Genomic DNA, 25,871 nt, shown 5'->3' with positions numbered 1-25,871 from the left:
ATGTCTGTATATGGTAACAGAGCATGCGGATTGGATCATTCTTATCGAGTGGGCATCTACGCCCATCCCACTACATCACTCGTGATAGATGTCACTACAACTACGACGTCTTATTGGTTCAACAAGCTATAAGACCCTAGATTATTTGGTACATTGTGATTGGGTGGGTTACACCCCTAGACATAAATCTCTACTTTAATTAGCAGCATGCAGAATAGACACCCAGATGCGGAGTGTCCCAAGATTCACCCTGCCTCCCTTCCATCAATCAGTACCTTTAGGGCTATGTGTCAATTAGTTGGCTGAGGATGGCCTCGAAACTGTAGTTCTTATCAGGAAACGTTATGGCATCCTCGGGTTCTGGGTGACATCAGACGTTGCTACCTCTTTGCCTTTGGTTGGTCACGTGTCTGTTCACCGTGAATCTGCTTCTTTTTCCTTCTTTTCGTATATTTGATTCTTTGTTCAGCCCAACCACCTGCCTGGGGCCTCTTATCTCGACCTTCACTGGCTGGCAGTCATGCTCTGACGTTTTGAGTCTTCAGAGTAGCCGCTCTCCTCCCTTCCTGGAGTTGACCTCGGATTCCCAAGCATGAGCTACTTCTTGCTGAGTTTGGATTCCGCTCTTCCCTTCTGGCTTTAGTTGGAATATAAATCTCGGCCTTGGTGGCCCCTTGCATCCTAGGCTTAGTTCTGCTTTACAAAATGGAGTAGCACTTATATAGCGTGCTTCTTTGAGATATAATTGGCGCATGCCGCTCTATTCTTCGACTAAGCATTGCAAGCAGTGTCATTTACCTAGCTTCTTGCGTTCCAAGACTATTTACATGCATTCAGTCAGTTGCACGATTCGATCCTGGGTACGTTCTTTGTGCTGCAATGTGGTATCTTCTTATACATTTGTCACATCATTATTATTTTACAGTTCGTCCTTGTGTACTTTCTTTTGCTTGTCATTTTATGGTTGTCTGTACGTCACGTCTAGGCTCTTATATCGTCACCAGTTGCCTTCCATTAAGGTTCTGTGGGCCTCTTCGGGGACAGTCTGTAAGTAGTCTTTGTATCGTGTCATCTTCTGGTATGGTTGTCTCAGTGGATACCTTGCAGCACACGGTTGTCTGGTTATTGGTGCTTCAATAGGTACATATGTCCCTCTGATGGGTACTCGACAGAGCTCCACCGTGGCTCTCTGTTGATTCATTTGCTCCTTATATGTCACATATCTTGGCGAGTATGCTTCTGGCATTTCGACATGAGTGGCTGGAGTGCAGGCCATATTTGGGACCTCCTCTACACTGTGACGACATAAAATGACCCATCATCTGGGTTAATTGCTGTGCGAAATCACTTATTGTGATGTCATAAGTGGATCAAAGGATGCCATAGTTGCTAGCACTCTGCGTTCGGTGGCCAATGTAATGTGGTGCACATCCGATTATATGAAATGCTTCATGTGGTGCCAGTAGCTCTCATTGGTGCCCTTTTGTGACAGTGGAATAAAGGGTGTAGAAATGAGTAGAATGGTGGTATTAGTATTAGTGTGTAGTTGTGTTGTGGGTGTGTTTTTTTTTGTTTGTTATGAAAAAGGATGAGTGTTGCATGTCACCCCTTCTGGGGGACATGGTACTTTCAAGTGTTGGTGTCATGGTCACATGGGCTAACCATGTGACCATGTTAATAAAAGGGACGAGCCACTTCCGGCTCGGCAGTCGATACAAAACTGACTCCGGTGTCGTTCCTTTGGGTGCACCCTGCTGATGCAGCACCATGTGGAGTAGGCCCAGGGAAGGGAAAGATATTAGAAGGGAAGGTTTCCTACCAGCACACTTTGACTCTGCACCTCACCATTGCCAGACTGTACCGACTTGATATTGTGTGCAGGTAATAGACGAGCAGGACGTATTACCCACAGAGAATCAGCGAATAAACGACGATAAGCGTGCAACTGATCTGAAGAAGAACTTCCAGGTGAACTTGCATTGTTTAATGAGCATGAGGCATTAGGTGCTAAGACTTATGGATTTCAAAAATATATCTGTTCCAGAGTATAAATATATTTTACTTGCATAAAAAATAAGCACTGATTGGAAATGGGAACTACTTTTTGATTTCCCCCAAAATATTTTTACTCCCACATTGAAGATATAGGGAGTACATTACACACACTTCAAGGTTGCATCTGGGACCCTGCCTCTGCTGGCTTTGAGAGAGCAGATTTCTTTGAAGAGATTACAATGAACCTGGTGACAAGCCATTGTGAATTTAGGAGATTGGTTGTTGCACCACCGTGGGTCCGCATTAATGAGAGCAGAGATGTCCAGTGGTGGGCTGAAGATGCTGACTGGGAAAGCACTAATAGGACTGGGTGCCAGCCTGCCAAGCGTCTGGGTGATGCAGTAACTAACGGTTCCATCTACTCCTTCCATGGTGAATGCGTGTTTTATGCCTGTCTTTAATTCTGTAATTAAATGCTCAAACAGGCAGTCAGCAATTCTTATAAATGAAAGTACCTGTATTCCTCTCTAATGCATAGTTTGCATTCCAAGCTTCCAGGAAGAAACAGGAATCGTCTTCGGACAGTCTACGTTAAAATAACGCATTCTGAAAAGCTCGGAATTCAAAATTGCGAAGCCGACTTCCTTGCATTTTGAACCTCGAGCTTTTCAAGTTATATTGTTTTGTCCCCCGCTTGGGGACACCCTCCCACCCTCCTAAGCCATAATACCGAACAAGGTGAGCAGGTGACACCCGCGCACCCCGGCTCCCCTAGGTCAGCACTTTGGGATTCCTCATTTCCTTTCATGACGAATGTGCAGAAAATGTATTTACCTTATTTTGGTGCAATAGCACTGAAACACAGTGATGCGATCATAAGATAACACGCTCAACTGCCTGTGCTCATATATGCCAGTATTTACACAAATGAAAAGACTCGTGTTGGCTTTGCTCATAATGCTACTGTAAGAAAACATGACCGTGCCGGCAGTGCCAGCCTCTCTACCTCAGCCTCCCACTCACTCCAGGCACAGAGGTCCAGTCACATTTTTGATCTATAAACAAATGTACTCTATTCTGTGATTCAACATGTGACAGTTTTAGATGCAAGCGTGTTCTGCTTCTAGCGCTTGCTGCCATAACAAACAAACTCTTTGGAAATTAAACTTGTTTTCACAGCTACCTTTTGGAGACAATCAGAACTTGTGTCATATGAAGTGAACTTGACATAACCAAAAGCAAATTGAAGTTTGTGGCAATGAATGTACATTGATTACACTAACAGTGGCTGTGCTTTAAAGGGTGCACAAGCTATATGAATACCTGGTATATGAATGATAGACAAACCTTGGTGTGAACGATCTTAATAGACACAGGCACCAAATATTACCTGAAGTCGGACTCCTGCACATTGAGTGACATGGCCTGGTGGCTCGTTGCGTGATGTTGACGTATGAGCGCAAAGCATCGGGAATGCAATGTACATACAAGGCCCGATTCATGGAAAAGTGCACAGAAATCTTGCAACGCCCACACCCGAGGACTACTCGAGCCTGCGCACAGAGGTTTTTCTGCGCGCTCTGCATATTCATGAAATTGTTCATGCAAAGTAACAGTATATGTAAGTCGCGGCTGGAACGCCCCGACATGCCCCCACACAAATCCACAAATCCGATACAGCCAGAAACAGCTACCTTTTTGTGCTTACCATGGCATGCATACGAACAGCCTGTAAACAGTGTGTGAGGCTCCCCACAAGCAGGCCAGCACCTCAGGGACCCTGCGCAGGGTCCCCTCAACTGTAAACTGTACCCCGACTACACGCGCATGATTTTTTGTAAATCAGGAAAAACTCAGAACATCTGCGTGCGAACCCTGTGACCCGTTCATGCATCCCGCTGCACTGCGTATGTTCACCCCTAAATTGCATTGGAACCCTGGCTGCATACACACCCCCCAAATCCAACATGCAATTCTACCTCTGCGCAGTGATTCCTATGCACAAGTGCCTCTACGCTTGTCTTGAGGTGGCAGATGTTCTGAGAGCTTTGTATGCCTTGATCTCTGCTGAGAGGTTGCCTGGATGGGTTCATGAATACGTGTAATTTCATGCAATTGTGGGCATGTGATGGGCTGCCTGCGGGCCGCCCCTCACAACGCCCACTTTTTCGCATGTTCTTCCCCATTTTCTGTGTTCTGCCCCCTTCCTAGCCCTCTGCACAAGCCATGCCCACTGTGCTGTACAGATAAGGGGATGGGGGGCTGCCCCCCCACAGGCTTTTTTGGGAGCCTGACCGGACATTTGTCAGTGGGACACCTCTCCCGTTCGGCACCTCAATGAGGGTGCCCAACGGGAAAGGTGTCCCGCTGGGAGGACAACATGTGCTAAGCAATTCCTGCTCAGCAGGCGCATTGTCCTGGCAGCAGGACACCGTACCCTTTCTGAACAGGAGAGGTGTCCAACTGCCAGGACAATGCCCCAAGGAGCTCCATGAGCTAATGTGAGCCATTAGGCACTGATGGGAGGGAGGGGGCTATTAGCAGGGACTTTAGTCCCTTTAGAAATATGCATGGGAGGGAGTGATCAGCAGAGAGAAGGGTGCAGAATGCTGCAGGGTTTATGAAATAATGACTATGGCTTTACCCAAGGGGATTTGTTAGGTTATCATTGATCTATATGATGCTATTGTGACTTTGCATGCAGGATGGGGAGGGTAAAACTAAAGCCATCCTTGTATTGCTCAGTATATTTTGATGATGATGTATATAGTGTAAAGTTAATTATGAAAAGGTAATTTTCTTTGTAATTTGCTTTGCTTTCAAGGCATTGCTATAATCAAGGTATTATTGAAGCATATGAAATGCAAAGGGAAACCTTGATAAATATCTAAATCAACTAAACCTCCGAAGATGTGCTCAGTTGCTTACATTGCCCACATCCCGGTTTCACCATTTAACTAAAGTGTGTGATCCCGGGCATATCATTTAATCACACTGTGTCTTATCTGCAGCTCTGTGATTCACTTCAGAGCTTATGTTAATATAACATGCTGTTATTTTAAAAAATACTGACTGTAGAGTTTCTCCATGGGCTACCGGCGCTATACTTTTGGAATTGAAATAATATTATGCCTCCTATCGCAGTAATTGAATGTGTATTGGCCTACGCCAAGTTGTCTAAAATATCATGTGAATAGACTCCGCGGCAAGGTCTTGACCTTAACGAAAAGTAATGTAAGTCGCCATCTTGGATTTAGCCGCCATTTTAGGTCCTCTTGTAGATGTGGAAGTCACCCTGAACATCAACATGGAGGCTAAATGACATTCTGAGTGAGATTCTGGCCGTTGTGACCTCTGCACACACGAATAATTAATATGCCTGCAGGCCACTTGTCGGGGTCGCGATCTGAGACCTTGTCCTATTGCTGACCTATGTGTAAATGAACAACTGTATCAGCGAAACTGATCAAAACGCATACATTATAGGATTGACCTGGCAAGGAACTCTAGGCCTGATCCCAAGAATGGTTAACCCGTGAGAGGGTTGGCCAAAGGCTGGACAAAACATATAAAAGACCCAAATATTCCAATGTACGGTCTCTCTACTAATGCATCGAACCTTCGTTGAAGTTCGTTACGTTACTCTGAGAGCCGAATAGCTATCCGTTTGTCAATTGACTTTGGTAACTGTTGTAGCTTTTAAATAAAGCACTTGTATGTTCTTTGTAACCTGTGTTGGTGTGTTTCCTTTGGGCTTCCCAACCTCATAGCAATTTTTATGTTTTCACAATACAAAAATTAAATACATACATACATACATAACAATAATGCAATTTAGGTATTTTTCACCACAAAGTGATTTGCCCCTTGGCTTACTTGTGGCAACATAGTCTAAAGTCGCTTCCATGGTGCCTCCAAGTATCAAAGACTGATGTTGCTCCTGGCAATGTCCTTTTCTGTGAAGTCATTTCTGTTGGTGCAATCCATATGCAAATTAAGAGGTTTGTATGTATTTTGCCGCATGGCGCCTGAACAGAGCTGTAATAGATTCGTTTTTTGCAGTTTTATTGTATTTGTTGTGTTAAAATGCGATCTAATACTAATGTTACCAAAAAAGTAGATTAGGGCAAGGGTGGGCAATTTGTGGGCGCGAATGAGACCATATGGAATTGCACGCACTGAATTTGTGGGGAAAGTTTCAGAACTTTTTTTGTGGCTGCCCCCCCACCCACTCTTTCAATGCTGGATACTCCCTGCACGCCCACGCTCTGCATGGTGTCTCACACAAAGCACACGGCCCCTTGCAAAGGCATGCCGGGCCACTACGAAATCTACGCAAGTCAGAGGAAAATCCTGTGCATTCAATTCCATGAATCGACAAACGGGTTTATGCACGCAGTTTGGAGCGCAAGATCCCTATTTTCAACGCAAATGACTCCATGAATCGGGCCCACATAGTTTGAGAAAGGAAAAATCTGCTTTTTCAGATTAAAATTAGATGGGTATAAAATGAAACGATTTCACGATTTTCTTTATTCAAATGTTTTGTAAGGGGGCTGGCTCTTTTGTTGTGTTGTTAGATTGTAAATGAAACATATGTTTTTAACCATTTAGGGCCCGATTTATGGTATTTTTTAGCACGGTGCAAAAGTGACTTTGCACTGTCAACAAACACCCTGATTCACAGAGCAGTACAAAGTGTATTTTTGCAGTGAAAGTGACTTTGCACCACTTTTGCACCAGTGAATCAGGGTGTTTGTTGGCAGAACAAAGTCACTTTACAGCAGTGCAAAGTCACTTTGCACTGCTGTAAACATTCCATTATTTAGGTCTTTAATGTCTGAAGTGAGTAAACTGCACCAGCCTAAGTTGCAGAATGAGCATTATGTACGTGACTCATAGACATTTGCCTCATAGACATTTTGAGCCTCATTTAGAATTTGGCAGATGCACTAGCGTCCTATTGGTTTTCCGCTGGCGGAAAGCTGGTGGAAAATCGGTTTGGGTATGTTTGACCATATTCTATTTGGTTATGGCAAACTAACCGTAAACCAATATGGTCGGGGCCCAATTGAAACGCAAATGTGGGGTTTTTTTTGTTTGTTTTTTTGTCCCCGCCCTCAATTTTAAGGAACTGGGGGACACCCCTGCACCCCCAAAATTGCAAAATACGAACCCTGGATAACGGGGGACACCCCTGCAACCCCCACTCTCCAGGGTTGGTATTTTGCAATATATGCGTCCAAATTGGCCCGAAGGCCAAATTACCTATGTAAAATTCGACCAAATTGGTCATTAGGTCAATTGTTTTAGGTCAGATAGGCTAATACTGGAAAATCCACTGCTCCCCATTGAATTGCATGGAGACTGGAAGCTTTCCGCTGGTGGACTTTACACTCCACCATACCCTAAATGAGGCCCTTCGTGTCTATGCTGACTCTGCTCTCTCCTCTAGTCAACACACCATTAAGCAGCCCGCCACCACTTCCCTGTTCACGGTTGTTAACCTCCCTGTGAACCCGCAAGAACAGCGTTTCACTAAGAGGCGTTGCTAGGGGGAGGCTAAGGGGGATATAGCGCCGAGTCTTTTGGTTTTAGCTCTGTATAGAAGCTCAGGGGATAGAAACCAAAGGATATAGCTTGCCCCGAATCCTGCCAGTCCGACAACAGCTTAGCCCCTGATTTTTTCCAGACCTAACAACACCCCTGGTTTCACTTGCATAGGTACAGAAGCTCAGACTCATACATTTAGACACACACACAAGCCTGGGCCAGTGTCTAGATTCTCAGCTCTGCCTACTGCATCCCCCATCAAAGGAGGAGATCCAGCACCCACTTTAAAGCTCACTCTAGGCCTATTTGCTTTGGATGTGTGTCATAAGTGAACTAACACTTACCTCACCACACTCTGCACATTCAATTCGGTGCTGTCCTCTATTGACATTTACGCTTTCAAATGATCATTGCCCCACTTATTGACCTCTGTTTCCTCCCCTCTTACTTAGACTCAACCACTTTCTCCACCTTCATTATTCTCTCCCCCTGTAGATAGGTCCTGAATGAAGCCATCTTTCATGCCTAGCTATGAATGTTTCCTGTCCTCCATCTTGATTCTACTGGCCTTCGCCATTCTATCGCTAAGTCAAGACCTGTACCATGGCCCTCAGGCTTCATCATGACTGCATCTTTTCTCCTCCCCTTTTGTTCCTGCTGTCATTCACAAGTCTCTTTTTCCACTGGTCATGACCCTTGACTTAGTTGTGAGCAACTCCAATTGCATCATTTCTCTTATTTATACTGACTCACCTTTCTCTCTCTTCCTTTGTGATCCCCAGGAATGTGGCCACCTGACATACAGGGTAATTCATAGAATTTCGCACAAAAGTGGCACACGCGCCTGGCGCACAGTGTCCCCGTGCGATACACTGCGACAGCCGCGTGCGAAAAAATCCATTTCATCACACAGCGTATTCATGGATTTTAGCCTCCAAAACCAGCCGTGGCGCAGAGTGGCTCAGCGACCCTGCAGCAGCGCCAGTTACGGCCCCAAGAACGCCCTCGCGCAAGGAAAAGCCATCAAAATTCCCAATTCATTGAAATGTCTGCGTTAACCCTGGACCAGTCCACAGGGCTGCCAAACAGCAAACGCCAAGTGGGGAACGTGTATTTCAGTAGTTCGCGGGAAGTTTCACACGTGAATGTCCTGGGTACGTGTACATCAGGGGTGCGCGTGAAGTAATACATGCGAATCCATCAGGGCACGTGTATTCCAGGGGTGCGCGGTAAGTATCACACGCAAATTCAGCAGGGTACGTGTATTTCCGGGGTGCGCGGGAAGTATCACACGCGATTCCATCAGGGCACGTGTATTTCAGGGGTGCGCGGGGAATACTACATGTGAATTGTCCGTGTGGGTCCTCCCTGGTGTTCCCTCTACACCCTCCACGGCCCTTGAAGGCAGCCCACACCACAGGGGACTACCCTGCACCCCTGCTCAAGTCCCGCAGGCAGCCCATCCACCATGGGCATGCCCCCCAGCCAACCCACAAGTCACCTTGCACCACTGATCAACAACGCATGTCTCCCAGCACCCTCACGCCCCAGCACTGTGGGGCACCCTCCACCAGGCCCCCACTCCTGTCTCCCTGCACCCCCACCCCCCTGCATCCAGGGGCACCCTCCACCAGGCCCCCACTCATGTCTCCCAGCACCCCCACCCCCCTGCAGTGCAGAGCACCCTCCACCAGGCCCCACTCATGTCCAACTCATGTCCCCCTGCACCCCCACACCCCCCAGCATCCAGGGGCAGCTCCACTAGGCCCCCACTCCTGTCTCCCTGCACCCCCACCCCCCCAGCATCCAGGGGCACCCTCCACCAGGCCCCCACTCCTGTCTACCACCCCCCACCCCCCAGCAGTGCGATCTGCCTGGGTACGTGTATTTCAGGGGTGCGCGTGTAGTCTGACACGCAAATTCATCAGGGTACATGTATTATGGTTCCGCGTGAACTTCCACACGCGATATCAGCAGGGTACGTGTATTACGGGGTTCGCGTGAAGTTCCACACGCGATTGCCCTGGGTACGTGTATTCCGTAGTGCGCGGAAAGTTCCACACGCGATTACCCTGGTTACGTGTATTTCGGGGTGCGTGGGAAGTTCCACACGCGATTGCCCTGTATTTCGGGGTGCGCGGGAAGTTCCACACGTGATTGCCCTGTGTACGTGTATTTCGGGGTGCGCGGGAAGTTCCACACGCAATTTCAGCAGGGTACGTGTGTTCCAAGGTGCGTGGGAAATTCCACACGCGATTGTCCGTGGTGCGTGTATTTCTGGTTGCGCGTGAAGTTTCACATGCGATTTCAGCAGGGTACGTGTATTCCAAGGTGCGCGGGAAATTCCACATGCGAATCCAGCAGCCTACATGTATTCCCGGGGGTGCCGTGGAGTCCTACACGTGAATCGGCCGTGTGGGTCCTCCCAGCTGTTCACTCTACACCCTCCACGGCCCCTGCAGGCGGCCCACACCACAGGGGACTACCCTGCACATGTCCCGCAGGCAGCCCATCCACCATGGCCATGCCCCCCAGCCAACCCACATGTCACCTTGCACCACTGCCCACCAACGCAAGTCTCCCAGCACCCCCACCCCACAGCACTGTGGGGCACCCTCCACCAGGCCCCCACTCCTGTCTCCCTGCACCCCCACCCCCCTGCATCCAGGGGCACCCTCCACCAGGCCCCCACTCATGTCTCCCAGCACCCCCACCCCCCTGCAGTGCAGAGCACACTCCACCAGGCCCCACTCATGTCCAACCCATGTCCCCCTGCACCCCCACACCCCCCAGCATCCAGGGGCAGCTCCACTAGGCCCCCACTCCTGTCTCCCTGCACCCCCACCCCCCCAGCATCCAGGGGCACCCTCCACCAGGCCCCCACTCCTGTCTACCACCCCCCACCCCCAGCAGTGCGATCTGCCTGGGTACGTGTATTTCAGGGGTGCGCGTGTAGTCTGACACGCAAATTCATCAGGGTACATGTATTATGGTTCCGCGTGAACTTCCACACGCGATATCAGCAGGGTACGTGTATTACGGGGTTCGCGTGAAGTTCCACACGCGATTGCCCTGGGTACGTGTATTCCGTGGTGCGCGGAAAGTTCCACACGCGATTGCCCTGGTTACGTGTATTTCGGGGTGCGTGGGAAGTTCCACACGCGATTGCCCTGTGTACGTGTATTTCGGGGTGCGCGGGAAGTTCCACACGTGATTGCCCTGTGTACGTGTATTTCGGGGTGCGCGGGAAGTTCCACACGCAATTTCAGCAGGGTACGTGTGTTCCAAGGTGCGTGGGAAATTCCACACGCGATTGTCCGTGGTGCGTGTATTTCTGGTTGCGCGTGAAGTTTCACATGCGATTTCAGCAGGGTACGTGTATTCCAAGGTGCGCGGGAAATTCCACATGCGAATCCAGCAGCCTACATGTATTCCCGGGGGTGCCGTGGAGTCCTACACGTGAATCGGCCGTGTGGGTCCTCCCAGCTGTTCACTCTACACCCTCCACGGCCCCTGCAGGCGGCCCACACCACAGGGGACTACCCTGCACATGTCCCGCAGGCAGCCCATCCACCATGGCCATGCCCCCCAGCCAACCCACATGTCACCTTGCACCACTGCCCACCAACGCAAGTCTCCCAGCACCCCCACCCCACAGCACTGTGGGGCACCCTCCACCAGGCCCCCACTCCTGTCTCCCTGCACCCCCACCCCCCACCAGTCAGGGGCACCTGCCTGCAGGCCCCCACTCCTGTCTCCCTGCACCCCCACCCCCCACCAGTCAGGGGCACCTGCCAGCAGGCCCCCACTCCTGGCTCCCTGGACCCCACCCCCCAGCACTGTGGGGCACCCTCCACTAGGCCCCCACTCCTGTCTCCCTGCACCCCCACCCCCAGCAGTGCAGGACACCCTCCACCAGGCCCCCACTCCTGTCTCCCAGCACCCCTACCCACCAGCAGTGCAGGGCACCCTCCACCAGGCCCCCACTCCTGTCTCCCTGCACCCCCACCCCCCACCAGTCAGGGGCACCTGCCAGCAGGCCCCGACTCCTGTCTCCCTGTACACCCACCCCCCAGCACTGTGAGGCACCCTCCACCAGGCCCCACTCGGGTCCAACTCCTGTCCCCCTGCACCCACACCCCCCAGAACTGTGGGGCACCCTCCACCAGGCCCCCACTCATGTCCAACTCATGTCTCCCAGCACTCCCACCCCCCACCAGTCAGGGGCTCCTGCCAGCAGGCCCCCACTCCTGTCTCCCTGCACCCCCACCCCCCACCAGTCAGGGGCACCTGCCAGCAGGCCCCCACTCCTGTCTCCCTGCACCCCCACCCCCCAGCACTGTGGGGCACCCTCCACCAGGCCCCCACTCCTGTCTCACAGCACCCCAACCCCCCACCAGTGTAGGGCACCCTCCACCAGGCCCCCACTCCTGTCTCCCTGCGCCCCCACCCCCCACCAGTCAGGGGCACCGGCAGCAGGCCCCCACTCCTGTCTCCCTGCACCCCCACCCCCCAGCACTGTGGGGCACCCTCCACCAGGCCCCACTCATGTCCAACTCCTGCCCCCCTGCACCCCACAGCACTGTGGGGCACCCTCCACCAGCCCCCCACTCATGTCCAACTCATGTCTCCCAGCACCCCCACCAGTGCAGGGCACCCTCCACCAGGCCCCCACTCCTGTCTCCCTGCACCCCCACCCCCCACCAGTCAGGGGCACCTGCCAGCAGGCCCCACTTAGGTCCAACTCATGTCTCCCTGCACCCTCACCCCCCACCAGTGTGAGGCACCCTCCACCAGTCCCCACTCAGGTCCAACTCCTGTCCCCCTGCACCCCCACCCCCCAGCACTGTGGGGCACCCTCCACCAGGCCCCCACTCATGTCCAACTCATGTCTCCCAGCACCCCCACCCCCCACCAGTGCAGGGCACCCTCCACCAGGCCCCACTCAGGTCCAACTCCTGTCTCCCTGCACCCCCACCCCCCAGCACTGTGGGGCACCCTCCACCAGGCCCCACTCCTGTCTCCCTGCACCCCCACCGCCCAGTATTCAGGGGCACCTGCCAGCAGGCCCCCACTCCTGTCTCCCTGCATCCCCACCCCCCAGCCCTGTGGGGCACCCCCCACCAGGCCCCCACTCCTGTCTCCCTGCACCCCCACCCCCCAGCAGTGTAGGGCACACTCCACCAGGCCCCACTCAGGTCCAACTCCTGTCTCCCTGCACCCCACCCCCCAGCACTGTGGGGCACTCTCCACCAGGCCCCCACTCCTGTCTCCCTGAACCCCCACCCCCACCAGTCAGGGGCACCTGCCAGCAGGCCCCCACTCCTGTCTCCCGGCACCCCCATCCCCCAGCACTGTGGGGCACACTCCACCAGGCCCCCACTCCTGTCTCCCTGCACCCCCACCCCCCAGCAGTGCAGGGCACCCGCCACCAGGCCCCCACTCCTGTCTCCCAGCACCCCCACCCCGCAGCAGTCAGGGGCACCTTCCAGCAGGCCCCCACACATGTCCCCCAGCCAACACGTCATCACAATCTAGATCCCTGGCCCTTATGGGCAGCCTCCACATGCCAAACACCCACCCAAGTATTGCATCCACCGGTTACCAGTCAAATGGTCGAAAACATTTGGTCGACAGAAAATTTGGTCGACACCATTTGGTCGAATGCCAAATGGTCGAATTTTTTTTTTTTTTTTTTTACCCATTTTTTGGTTTTTTTTGGGGGGGGCCCCCAACCCCCTACTTTTTCTTTTTTATTTTTTTCCCCACACGAAAACCCACAAAACACATATATATAAAAAAAAAAAAAAATTCGACCATTTGGCATTCGACCAAATGGTGTCGACCAAATTGCAGTCGACCAGTTTGTTGTCGACCAGTTGACTGGACACACTTAGAAATGCCAATTACATGATACAACCCCAATGGCAAGTATGTAAATTAACACATCTCCCTCACATACACACAATGGGTGTCAGGGAATGTCAAAACCCATATCATGACATGCATGAAACCAATGAGACGATACTACACATTGAAGTATGATGTAAAAATATGTATTAAAAGCAACATAAATGGAATCAAAAAGAAACAAACGAAAATGTGAATTAAAAACAAAAAGCAGCATGTCCGTAAAATAATGTAAAACCACAAATCATAATCCAAAGGAAAGGTGTCCAAAGTCACAGTTCACAAAAGTAAATCCAATGGAAAATTAAAACCAAAAACCATTGCTCCATGGGTAAAATCAAAATGAAAAAAAAAAATCCCAACAGTCAACTATATACAGATAAACAATCCAGGGTCCATGATCCCAACAGAAGAAATGAAACCTATCTAATAAGACTACCTAATAAAAAATAACTATATACAAAAATGTGGCCCATTGTCCAAAAGGTCCAAAAAATATTAAAAAAGCAAAGGAAACCTAACACTTAACTACAGAACTATTTACAAGGGTAGCGGGCTAGTCCGACAGCTCACTTCGGGATGTTCCGGGCCAGGGCATCATCAAACTCCTACTCAATGTCCCAGAGGCGGTCCTCCTCCATGGACGCGAGGGTCCGCAGGGCCGACGACATGTTCAACTCCAAATCCCTGCGGATTGCCTCGAGGCACTCGGCCCGCCTCAGGGCCATCCGCATGGAGTTCTCCGCCCTGACCATCGTGAGCCGTGCCTCTTTCGCCCGCTGCCGCTCCACATCTATGGCATGGCCCAGCCGCTGCCACGCGGAAGACACTTCCCATCCTGGGTCCTCCTGCCCTCCGGCCGTTGCCTGCCCCTCCGATGTCGAAGGCCCTGAGCCATCATGGCTCCCACCTCGTTGCTGCTGCTGCTGTGCCTCTGCCCGTGCCCTGGCTCCTGCTGCCTGCACATCCTCCACCGGCTGGGGTGCAGTCGTTGATGTGGCCACCCCTGCTGGACTTCCGACTCCCGACTGTGGCAGGGATGCCTCCTCCACCAGCCTGGCCGCACCGTCGGAGGCAGCTCCACAGGGCACCCAGGTGACAAATGGGTGGGATGATGGCACGGAGGACGACTGGCCCATAGGGTGTTCAGTTGAGGAGGGGGTCGGAGCAAGCTGCAGCAAACGGAGGAATTCGGCCTGGGCGACCTGTCACCGTAGGCCGACGCGGTCAACGAGCCATTCGAGATGACGTGCAGTCTCCTCATGAAAAGACTGCAGGTCACCTCGCATGGCCCGTTGACGCAACGCCACACCAGTCAGGACAGGCTCAACCCGTACCTGGATAGCCACGTCCGCAGGCAGAGGAAGGCCAGTTGTTGTGAGCTCATCCCCTGCCTGAAAACGGGTCTGGACGTAGGCATCCCTGCTGGTGCAAGATGATGCAGTGACAGGATCAGGGACAGGTTTGCACACAGGCACCTCGGCGGCGGCCTGTGCTGCCTCCTGTCCCTGGTCCTGCACTGCACCACTAGCACCAGTGGAATCCCCACCTCCAGACCCCGTCTCTGTCGCTTGCACGGCCTCCTCCTCCACCAAACACCCCACCAACCTGGATGACTCCGTGCCATCTTCCCCCGTTGGGCCCTGTGGGGTCCCAGCTGCCCTTTCTGCTGCCGAGGAGTCCAACTCCGACCTCCGCCTCTTGGACCTCCCCCCGGCAGCTGCGGCCTGGGACGCGGCACCAGACTCCTCACTCCCCGACGAGATCACAACCTGGGAGGGGAGCCGGGCCTTGCGTCTCCAGCTGGTGGTGCGATCCCCGCCGCTGTGCTCCACAGCACCTTCTCCGCCCTCTTCATCAGTTGACGCTGCAGACAGGGAGAAATAAAACACAGGCATCAGGGCACTGTACAATGGACACATACACACATGACAGTTGTACATGAGTGGCATTGACAAACCTCAGACATGGCATCATAATCGCCAACACACATGTCATTTCAACTCGCACACATGAACCATACCACAGCCATATCGCAACAGCCAGCACCATCCATACACATACAACACCATGAGCAGGCAAAGGTGAGCCAGACATCACATGCAACACAGGGAGTGCTCTACACATGCACACACACCACCAGACTTGCATGCATGTGTACACCTCTGCCAACTGTGGCAGTGTTCAGATTGGCATCCATGTCACATCTGCCAATCAGGCTTCCACATCCCGCTGTCACATGCATCCATGTTGCATCACGGTTGCACCCTTGTCAAATACACACACTTGCACATGTACACAGTGCTGATACATGGAGCTGAAAACAACATCCATGTGTGACATCACGAACATGCCTACTTACATACACATTCATCCAAACATGTGTGCCCACACAACTGCATTTGGCCTGCAAGCCTACACACACAAGCACCACCCATGTCTCACACATGACTGCCCTCGCATGTGTAAGCCTCATGGCCCTGTACATGCCCCCCATACTTGGCCCCATAAAAACACATGTGCAACCTGCACACTACTGGCACATCACCACACGCACAGCACACAATCATGATGCATGTACACTTACCGCTCGACTCCAGACGGGTCTGCCTCTCAAGGACCTGGACGTGGAGCGCTGGGGATATGCGTTCCAGGACCCTCATCTGATCGTCCAACAAGTGGCCCCGGTGCCCCTTTGCATCCGCTGCCTTCAAGAGGCGCCAGCCCTTGTTGAGGGTCCTGGACCTGAAGTCCTCCCAGCGCTTCTTGACATGATGGAATAGTCGGACTGCCACCCCCTCCGCGTTGATGGCTGTCACGATGTACGTCCAGATCCGAGTCCGTCCTTCCTTGTCAGCGCGCAAACCTCCGAAGAGGGCATAATACTGCCCCAGGACTTGCTCCACCAGGACACCAACTTCGGTGGCAGTGAAGCTGGTGCCCCTCTGCCTCTCTGGCCGGGGGTTGTCAGTGGTGCCAGATGTTGCAGTGCCTGACATGACAACCCCAGAGGCAGGAGTGGGTGGGCAACTGGGTCCTGGGGCTGGTCTGTGGAGCGATGGGACCCCAGTCGGGAGTCTTCGGTTCCACCAGGGGTGGTCACAGCAACAGCACCCCTGGCTGATGTGCAGGCAGCAAATGGCAGGGCATGTGGGCAGCAGGCAATCAGGCAGCAGCAGATGGCAGGTGGGAGCGTGTTCGGGGCACTCGGGGGCAGTAATTCGGCCTTCTGGCAGGAGCGTGGTCTTCCGTGTGCTTACGCGTGGCCAGCTTGATACGGAGTGATTTGGCACGTGAAAATCCAGCACGTCTGCGTGTAATTCGAGGAAAGGGCCTTAGTGCGTAAGCCCGTTAGCACATGTACGCGAATTCATTGGCCCAAAGGCCACCAGCGCGTATGTGCATCTGTGTCGTGCGTGCGCGGGCGTTTCCCTGTACACGGGTGCATGTTACACATCCAATGACTGCACGTCAGAGTGTCAGCTCGTGTAATTGGAGGATGGGGCCTTAGCGCGTACACGCGGAAGTGACGCTGGAAGTGTGGGCATCTTTAAAAGGTACGTGTAGAACGCCATTTCCTTGTACGTGCTTTTCGTGGAGAGCGAGTGGGTGAAATCTGTACTTCTTGTCGGTTCACACGCGATTTACTTCACGGCGTTCCAAGTTCGTACTCCCTGTTACCTCTGACAGCTTTTTCTCTTCTTGTCTTTTTCCTGGGCCTGTTTCCTCAAACAGCGTTCACTTCTCCTGTTGTCCTGTCTCCTCAGACAGCGTACAATTCTTCTTTTGGCGGGGGTGTTGCCAACGCGCACACGCGCGTACTTTTCACGCGATATTTCCTGGCAGACGGTGAGTCGCGCACGTATTTGACATCTGTGCTTGCCCCGTGTGTTGCCTACCCCTTCAGAGGTCAGTCTAGGCTGCGTGTGACACGCATACGTTCATTTTTGTGTTTCTGGGTGCCACAGAGTAGTGCAGGTTTTTTTTTCCATGCACGTGGTCTAGGAGGGGTTGCGTGCAAATTATCTCCCTTTTTCGGGGTGCCTGTGCATTGCGTGACCTGTCATCTTACCCCAGGGGTCACATACAGCCTTGCTAGAGCACTAGGGTACGAATTCCATTTAGTACCCTACCCCTTTGACCCCCAATTGCCCAGGACAATAGTTTACTGCAACTCCTATACGCACAACAACATCAGTGCCATGGTTGGGAGGCGAGCACACGGTAAGGGTGGCAAAGGTGGGCGAGCCACAAGAGGTGGCTTTGGTGGATACGGTAGGGGACGTGGCCAGGACTTGCAGGGTGCCCCTAGCCCCCCATGTGTGGGTGACCAGTCAGGGACACCCATGCCCCCACTGGTTGAGGGTTACGTGGCGGACACCATCCTGCTCAGCCCTTGTTGGACCAGCCCATTGTGGCACCAGACCTGGCACAGGGTGACTCCATGGATGACTTCCAGGTCAGCAGGTCTAGGCCATGTGTGGCGGTGCACGTTGGTGTCACCAGCCCATGTGGATCAGGGGCAGCTATGTCATCTGCTGCCCCGATTAGGCAGGGTGGGGAGGCTGCAGGGGCAGCTGCGGCTCCATCCACCCCAGCTCTGAGTCTCCCAGCCAGGACAGTGTCAGTCCTAGTCCATCCTGCTGACGTTCCCCCTGACTACATCACACTTCAGCTAATGCCTGCACCAAGTCCTATGGTGAGTGTTCATTCCCACACTCCTAGTCTACAGTCCACCGGGGCTCCTGCCCCTAGTGTCCAGAGCGGCGTAGGACACTCAGTATCACCACCACCTTCCAAGCGGAAGAAAAATAGTGCTCGTCCAGTACAGGCTGATGCCCCAGACACAGCTACACAGTCCGGCCCACCAAGGAAGCCCAGCTTCAATCAGGCCGAACTTGATGCACTTGTGGAGTATGTGTCCGCACATGACAGCGAAATGGTGATTACTGCAAGACCACACCTGCACAACGTCAGGCACACTGCAGACCATTGCGGAACTCATAAGTGCCCTTGGATTCGTGAGGCGCACAGCTAATGATTGCTACAAGCGCTGGAATGACCTTAAGCGCAGGGCAAAGAAAAAGCTGGCCTCAAGTCATGCCGCAACTCTAGTGACTGGAGGTGGGTCTCCGGCAGAGGACATAGAACTCACTCCACATGAGTATGCTGCTGGGACCTAAGTCACGGAGGAACAGATCCAAGGCGTGGGAGACCTGCCAGATTACAAGGCATTGTCCGGTGAGTGCACATGCATGTGTGTGTCATCCATGTGCATGGTGTGTGTGTGAGTGCTTCTGATTGAGTGCCAGGTGAGGGGGTGTGTGCCTGAGTGGTTTGGGTCACCCATGTGCTTCATCCAATACATTCTCCGCACCAGGATTTGGGTGTTGCAGTATCACTTCTGGCAACAGTGGACATTCAGCCCAACCTCACGCCAGTTGCCCTTGAAGTGTCATCTTGCCACAACATAGTTGCATGTCATTCTGTGTTCATTCAAGCTGATTGTCTGCATTCCACCACTTTCAATAGGCATTTCTCAGTCCTATTGTCACATGTGTGACATGGCTAGGGTACATGCCATCTGTGTGATGGCATGTGTCATGTATGTGTATTGGAAATGTGTTGGTCTTCCATCTTGGTGTCATCAATGTGTGCCATTTGCCTCCCCTTCATACGCAGTGACAGTGCATGCATGGGAGGGTTATAGTCATGTGGGACATGTGTCAATGAAGTACTGTTTCTGTTGCTTCTCAGCCCTAATTGTGTTCCATGGTGCTAATGCCTGTTCCCATTTCTTTTCTTTCATGTCTTTGCAGGGGATGACGCACTTGATACTGCTGGGGTTGTGGAGATGGTGCAGACCCAGGAGGGGTCTCAGGCCTGACCGGGCACCAGTGAGGGACGTGGTGTGGTGGAGGGTGAGAACCCACACTTGCTGCAGACCATCATCTCAAGGGGTGTCTCTGGGTGCACCTCCCCTGAGCTCTATTCAGCTGTCGATTCGGATGATGAGACCCATGTGCCGTCGCAGGTAAGTGTTTCTGGGAGGGATTCTGTACTGTCCAACCCACTTGCACCATGGGTAGAACCCTCAATGGTGATGTCAGTGTTGGTAGGTCCGCCTTTGGTGGTTATGGATGCAGGGTAACTCTCCGCTACATCTGATCCTGTTCCTGGGGCAGCAGATCAGAGGGGGAATGCAGTCCTGCAGCCTCAGGCAGTGCCGGCACAGCAAGGCGCAGTTTGCCTTGCCCCAGACAGGTGTGGTGCCCGCTGACGCGGTGGCCGTATGCCACCTGGCAATACCGCATGGGAGCAATCCATATACGGTATGGCAAACCAACAGGCAGCATCAACTGAGATGATGGCTCAGGCCATGGATAGGGTGGCCACTTCCATTGTCCCCCAAGAAAGGCTAATTGAACAACTACAGCAGGCAACAGACTCCATTAGCCAGTCACACAGGGAGGACGTGTTGGCGTCCAACAGGGATATGCGGGAGGCTCTGGAGACTCTGCGGGAAGCCATTTCCATTGAGTCCCAGGGCCACAGGGAAGCCCTGAGGGTGGAACTCCGTCAGCTCAGGGCAACTCTTGTTGAACTTGAGGCTTCAGCTAACACGAGGACAGAACAGCAGCTGGAGCGGCTCACACGTACGCTCTCAGCTGAGATGCAGGCAACTAGGGAGGAGGTCCGGGCATCCTGTGAGTTGTTGCATGGGGACTTCCGCACAATTATCCTCCAGAACCAGACCTTCCACACCCGCATGCTTGCTGCCATGGAGGACCAGACTAGGGCTTTGCGTGGGCTGCCTCCCATAGTGCCACCACCTCCTGATGCAGCTGCAGAGGGTGAGGAGAGCGACAGCAGCGATTCTCCCACAATAGGGTAGCCGTGCAGGCCATGAGCCCATGGAGGTGGTTTTTTTTCACAAGAACCACACAGGTGGGTTTTGGTGTGCACCCTGTCCTTGGACCTCCTGGGTGGCCTCCCCCACTGCCCATTCATGGCCATTTTTTTTTTTTTTTTTAAATTTTTTTTTTTTTTATTCCTGATTTTTTGGACAGTGCGTTGCCTTGTGTGGCTCCTGTGGGCATACGCTGTATTGTGGCTGGGCGCATGCAGAGTTGTCCTGAATTTGGGTCAGATGCTTGGGTTTGTGTGACACACACCCCTCCTGCTTCCTGTTTCCATGGGCTTGCAAAGGGTGTGCCCAAGTGACATTGACTTACACGGTGACGTTGGACTCCCATTTGATGTGTGAGCAGTCTGTAGTCAATACTGTGTATACATTCCTAGTGCATATTGTTGTTGTATTGTACACTGCATGGTGTATTGATATGTGCCTCTGCATCCATCTCATCCTCCTAATTTGCAGGTTCATTTCTTATGTCTTCACAAGGCGGTCTACCTTGGAACTGGAGTCCATGTTGTAAGCAGTGCACCTACACTTTTGCGTGGCACTAACACTGTATAGTTGGAAGTGTTCGAAGTGCTGGCATTATCAGGTAGTGAGGCTACCAATTTTTTAAGTCCGTACTGTCATGTTTATGGTAGGTTGGAGGTTGTGTAGGTGATTGGTATTATTGGTAAGTATTTGGTAACGTGTGTTGTTGGTCCTGCATTACTGTGAGCATTTCATGTGTGGCCAGTTTCCATTAGGGACACTGTAGTTGGTGACACTTGGGTCATGTTGTGGGGATTAATTTGTTTGCTCCCACATTGCATGACATGCCATGGTGTGTTGTGTGGCCGTGCCGGGGAGGGGTTGGGTGACATGGCACTGTTCTCATGTTGTATTTTGCAAGTGGGTATTCATTTTTGCTGCATGGAAGTGTGTCTTTTGATGGCACTGAATTGGTGGTGTTTGTGTAGGTAGGGATGCATACATTGTGACACTTCCAGATGAACAATCTTAGGCTGCTATGGTTCTGACAGTTGACTGTCCCTTAATGCATCAGAATTGTCAGATTGAGTCATCATTGATTGTCAGATGGTATGTGCCAGGGCTGTGTGCACTCCACAGGGGTGTGCTTTCTATGTGAAGTTATTAGCCACCAGCTGCGTACGGGCTGCCTCACCCCGTGCCCTTTCCCCTCCCATGCGCAGCGGGCGAGCATGTGGTTTGGGATGTGGGGGCACCACCATGTCCACAGCCAGGCCCCGGCGTGTTGCAACATTGTGCAGGACACATGCTGCCACTATGATCCTGCACACTACTAGGGGAGCGTATAACAGCTGCCCACTAGAACGGTCAAGGGAGCGAAAGCGTGACTTGAGAACTCCGAATGTGCGCTCCACTATGCCCCGTGTTGCAATATGGGCTGTGTTGTATCTTACCTCGGGAGGCGTGATGGGGTTCCGAATTGGTGTCATCATGTGTGTGCTCAGAGGGTAGGCACTGTCCCCTGGGGAGGTGGTGATGGAGATCATTAGTGGGGTATTGGCATTACTCTGTATCTGTCATGCATGCGTGTGCTGTGGCATTTCTACTCACCAAGCAGCCATGCATCGCCATGCCGCCCAGCTTCCATGTCCCGGTTTAGGGTTGACATCCTGTAAATGAAGCTGTCGTGGGTGGACCCTGGATAGTTGGCATATACTGAGGTGATGATTCTCTTGGCATCACATACTACCTGGACGTTGATGGAATGCCAGTGCTTGCGGTTTCTATAGATGTGCTCAGATGCCCTGGGGGGACGTAGAGCCACATGGGTGCAATCAATGGCACCTAGCACTTTGGGGAATTGTGCCACCCTGTAGAAATCCTGGCTAACAGCCTGCCTTTCTGCAGGTGTTCTGTGCAGGTATATGTGCCTGCGGACTGATGGGCGTGCAGTGATGATGGCCAACACCTGGTGTAGGCACCATGACTACGTGGCCTGTGATACCCCCCACTATGATACTTGTTATGATACTTGTCCGCTGAAATGATCCGGTAGCCAAGAAGTGCAGTACATTGAGGCCCTTCTCCAGGGGGCTGAGTGCTTGGGAGCACAGGGTGGGTGATGTGAGGTCATCCTCCCACTCACTGACCAGGTCAAGTATTATGTGTGGTGGAAACCTGTACCTCCCATACACCTGGTCATCAGGCATACCAAATAGGCTGGTTCTGGGTGTGAAGATTCTGGCCCTGACTATCCTTCTCCTCCTCCTGCGGTATCCCACAGCCACTGCTGCTAGGAACGGTATATTCATCCTGGCTTCTGAGCTTGTTTGTTGTTTGCGCACTCTTTTATGCTGCGCGGGACGTGCGCCTGCTTCATGCTGGCGTACGTGTTTCAGGATTGGACCTTTTATGTTTTGGCGCGTTGTAGGCGACAGTGTAAATCTTCCCGCCCACCCCAGGAATACACGTAACACGCTCTCCCAGGCCCAGTCGCGAGTAAATATTCCCGCCCACTCCTGGAATACACGTACCTCACTCTCACAGGCCCAGTCGCGTGTGGAACTTCATGCGCACACCGAAATACACGTACCCTGCAAATTCGCGTGTGAAACTTTCCTTGCACCCCGAAATACACGTACCCAGGGCAATCGCGTGTGGAACTTCCCGCGAACCCCGTTATACACGTACCCTGCTGGTATCGCGTGTGTAAGTTCACGCGGACCCATAATACACGTACCCTGATGGAATCGCATGTGAGACTACCCGCACACTCCTGGAATACACGTACCCAGGCAAATCGCATGGCTGGGGGGTGGGGCTGCTGGGAGACAGGAGTGGGGGCCTGGTGGAGGGTGCCCCTGGATGTAGGGGGGTGGGGGTGCAGGGGGACAGGAGTGGGGGCCTGGTGGAGGGTGCCCCTGGATGCAGGGGGGTGGGGGTGCTGGGAGACAGGAGTGGGGGCCTGGTGGAGGGTGCCCCTGGATGCAGGGGGGTGGCGGTGCAGGGGGACAGGAGTGGGGGCCTGGTGGAGGGTGCCCTACAGTGCTGGGGGGTGGGGGTGCTGGGAGACAGGAGTGGGGGCCTGGTGGAGGGTGCCCCTGGATGCATGGGGGTGGGGGTGCTGGGAGACATGAGTGGGGGCCTGGTGGAGGGTGCCCCTGGATGCAGGGGGGTGGGGGTGCAGGGGGACAGGAGTGGAGGCCTGGTGGAGGGTGCCCCTGGATGCAGGGGGGTGGGGATGCAGGGGGACAGGAGTGGGGACCTGGTGGAGGGTGCCCTACAATGCTGGGGGGTGGGGGTGCTGGGAGACAGGAGTGGGGGCCTGGTGGAGGGTGCCCCTGGATGCGGGGGGGTGGGGGTGCTGGGAGACATGAGTGGGGGCCTGGTGGAGGGTGCCCCTGGATGCAGGGGGGTGGGTGTGCAGGGGGACAGGAGTGGGGGCCTGGTGGAGGGTGCCCTACAGTGCTGGGGGGTGGGGGTGCTGGGAGACATGAGTGGGGGCCTGGTGGAGGGTGCCCCTGGATGCTGGGGGGTGGGGGTGCTGGGAGACATGCGTTGGTGGGCAGTAGTGCAAGGTGACATGTGGGTTGGCTGGAGGGCATAGCCATGGTGGATGGGCTGCCTGCGGGACATGTGCAGGGGTGCAGGGTAGTCCCCTGTGATGTGGGCCGCCTGCAGGGGCCATGGAGGGTGTAGAGGGAACAGCTGGGAGGACCCACACAGCCAATTCACGCGTGGGACTCCCCGGCACCCCCAAAATACACGTAGGCTACTGGATTTGTGTGTGGAATTTGCCGCGCACACCGAAATACACGTACCCTGCTAATTTTCGTGGGAAACTTCACGCACACCCCGGAATACACGTGCCCAGGCCAATCGCATGTGGAACTTCCCGCGAACCCCGGAATACACGCACATGCTATTTTTCACACAGGGTGTCCGTGTTTGTGGTACCCCTTTGCACCTCATTTGTCCTAGAGGGCCACTGGACCATTCATCATAGCTGTATATGGGTGCTTTTTGTTAGCGCACATTTTGGCGCACATTTATTTCAGGCGCAGGGACGCTACCACCTGCTTTCTTGTGGCGTACTTGTTTGGCCCTGTGCGCGTCTTTGACCGTGCGCTGGTTTGCCCTATTCGATTACATGAATACGAGTTGTAGGCGAGCGTGTGGGCGTTCCGCGCACTTGCCTCCTGTACTTCCCCCGTGACGCCCATATTTTCACACGTTGTTCCCCATTCCGAGTGTTATGCCCCGTGTTCCACCTACTTTTGTAATGTGCGCCGCGCTATGTGCGAATTTGCACCGCGCACTTTTTCAGCGTACATCTAATATTTTTCTCGCGCACGTACTTCCATGAATCGATGTGCGCTGGTTTCCCTGCGATTTTCACAGTTGCACTGCGATTTTCAAACTTTGACTGCGAATCGCACGTTTTGGCACCTTTGCGCGGGAATTGTCGGCGCACATTAATTCCATGAATCGGCCTGATTGTTGTGAAAGACCCTGGCCTTCCCTCCGTAATACTTTAAGGCAACTGTTATGCTTGAGCTAAAACATGGTGCTGGTGCGCAGTGCATTCTGGGGGCACTCAGAGCCAAGTTGGATATTTATTCCATGCCTCAGTGAAAAGCTGTACTTACTTTGCTGAGAGCTGAATTTGCTTTGCTGAAAAAACATGCTTTCCAACCATGGTATGCAGCCAGTCAACGACATTCTGCTGGGAAAGCTGGTTTTGTTATGTCTTGCTATGAGTTAAGGAACTGTTTTCCGTGGCATTTGTTTTCAGGAGAGGAGGGAAGCGCTTTGCTCCTTGAGGTTACTGTCGGTTGACCCAGCCGGCAACCAACGGTCATTTATCAATGCGCAAGCGTATTGCTAGAAGTTTCGAGAAATCGCCACCCCTGTTTGAGGAGTGCATATATGCGGAACCCCTCAGCGGTCAGACGAGATAAGCACAAACGCCTCAGTCGGAAGGGGGACGCCTTTGTCCGACATACCTGTGGGCTGTTGTGCTCTCGGCCAGGCTGTTACCGGGGTCTTCCAGCTGCTTCCGGCGAGATGAGGGATTCAGTTACGCCCACGGTGATGTATTTTCTTTTGAATTCTCTGTCTTTTCTGTGATTTATTTCTGTGTTATCACTTGTTGCTTCCAAGCTATGAATAAATAGCCGTATAGGTGCTCATTATTTCACTAGTTGCGTATTTGGCTGTGAGTTATTGCTTCGCCTACCTGTGTTCAAATTATTTTTCTTTGCTCTACACATGTACTGGCGATGAAGTGTTGTGCGCATTTAGAGAGCAAAACAGGCAACTAATTTCCAATTAAGTTTATAGCAAAACGTCTGTTCGCTTGTCTGAATGCTCTCTGTTACTAAACTATAGTAGCTACATTCCTGGCAGTATGCACAACCCTTATAGCACGCATACGCCCTCTTACCTCACTACCCTTCCTTTGTTCACCTATACCACACCTCTAAATAACCATTACATTCTACAACTTTCCTCCTACACCTAC

The sequence above is a fragment of the Ambystoma mexicanum genome, chromosome 1p (assembly GCF_040938575.1).
Source record: "Ambystoma mexicanum isolate Mex_15411 chromosome 1p, UKY_AmexF1_1, whole genome shotgun sequence".
Lineage (NCBI taxonomy): Eukaryota > Metazoa > Chordata > Amphibia > Caudata > Ambystomatidae > Ambystoma > Ambystoma mexicanum.
The sequence above is the reverse complement of the archived record's forward strand: the minus strand, read 5'-3'. Positions refer to the sequence as shown.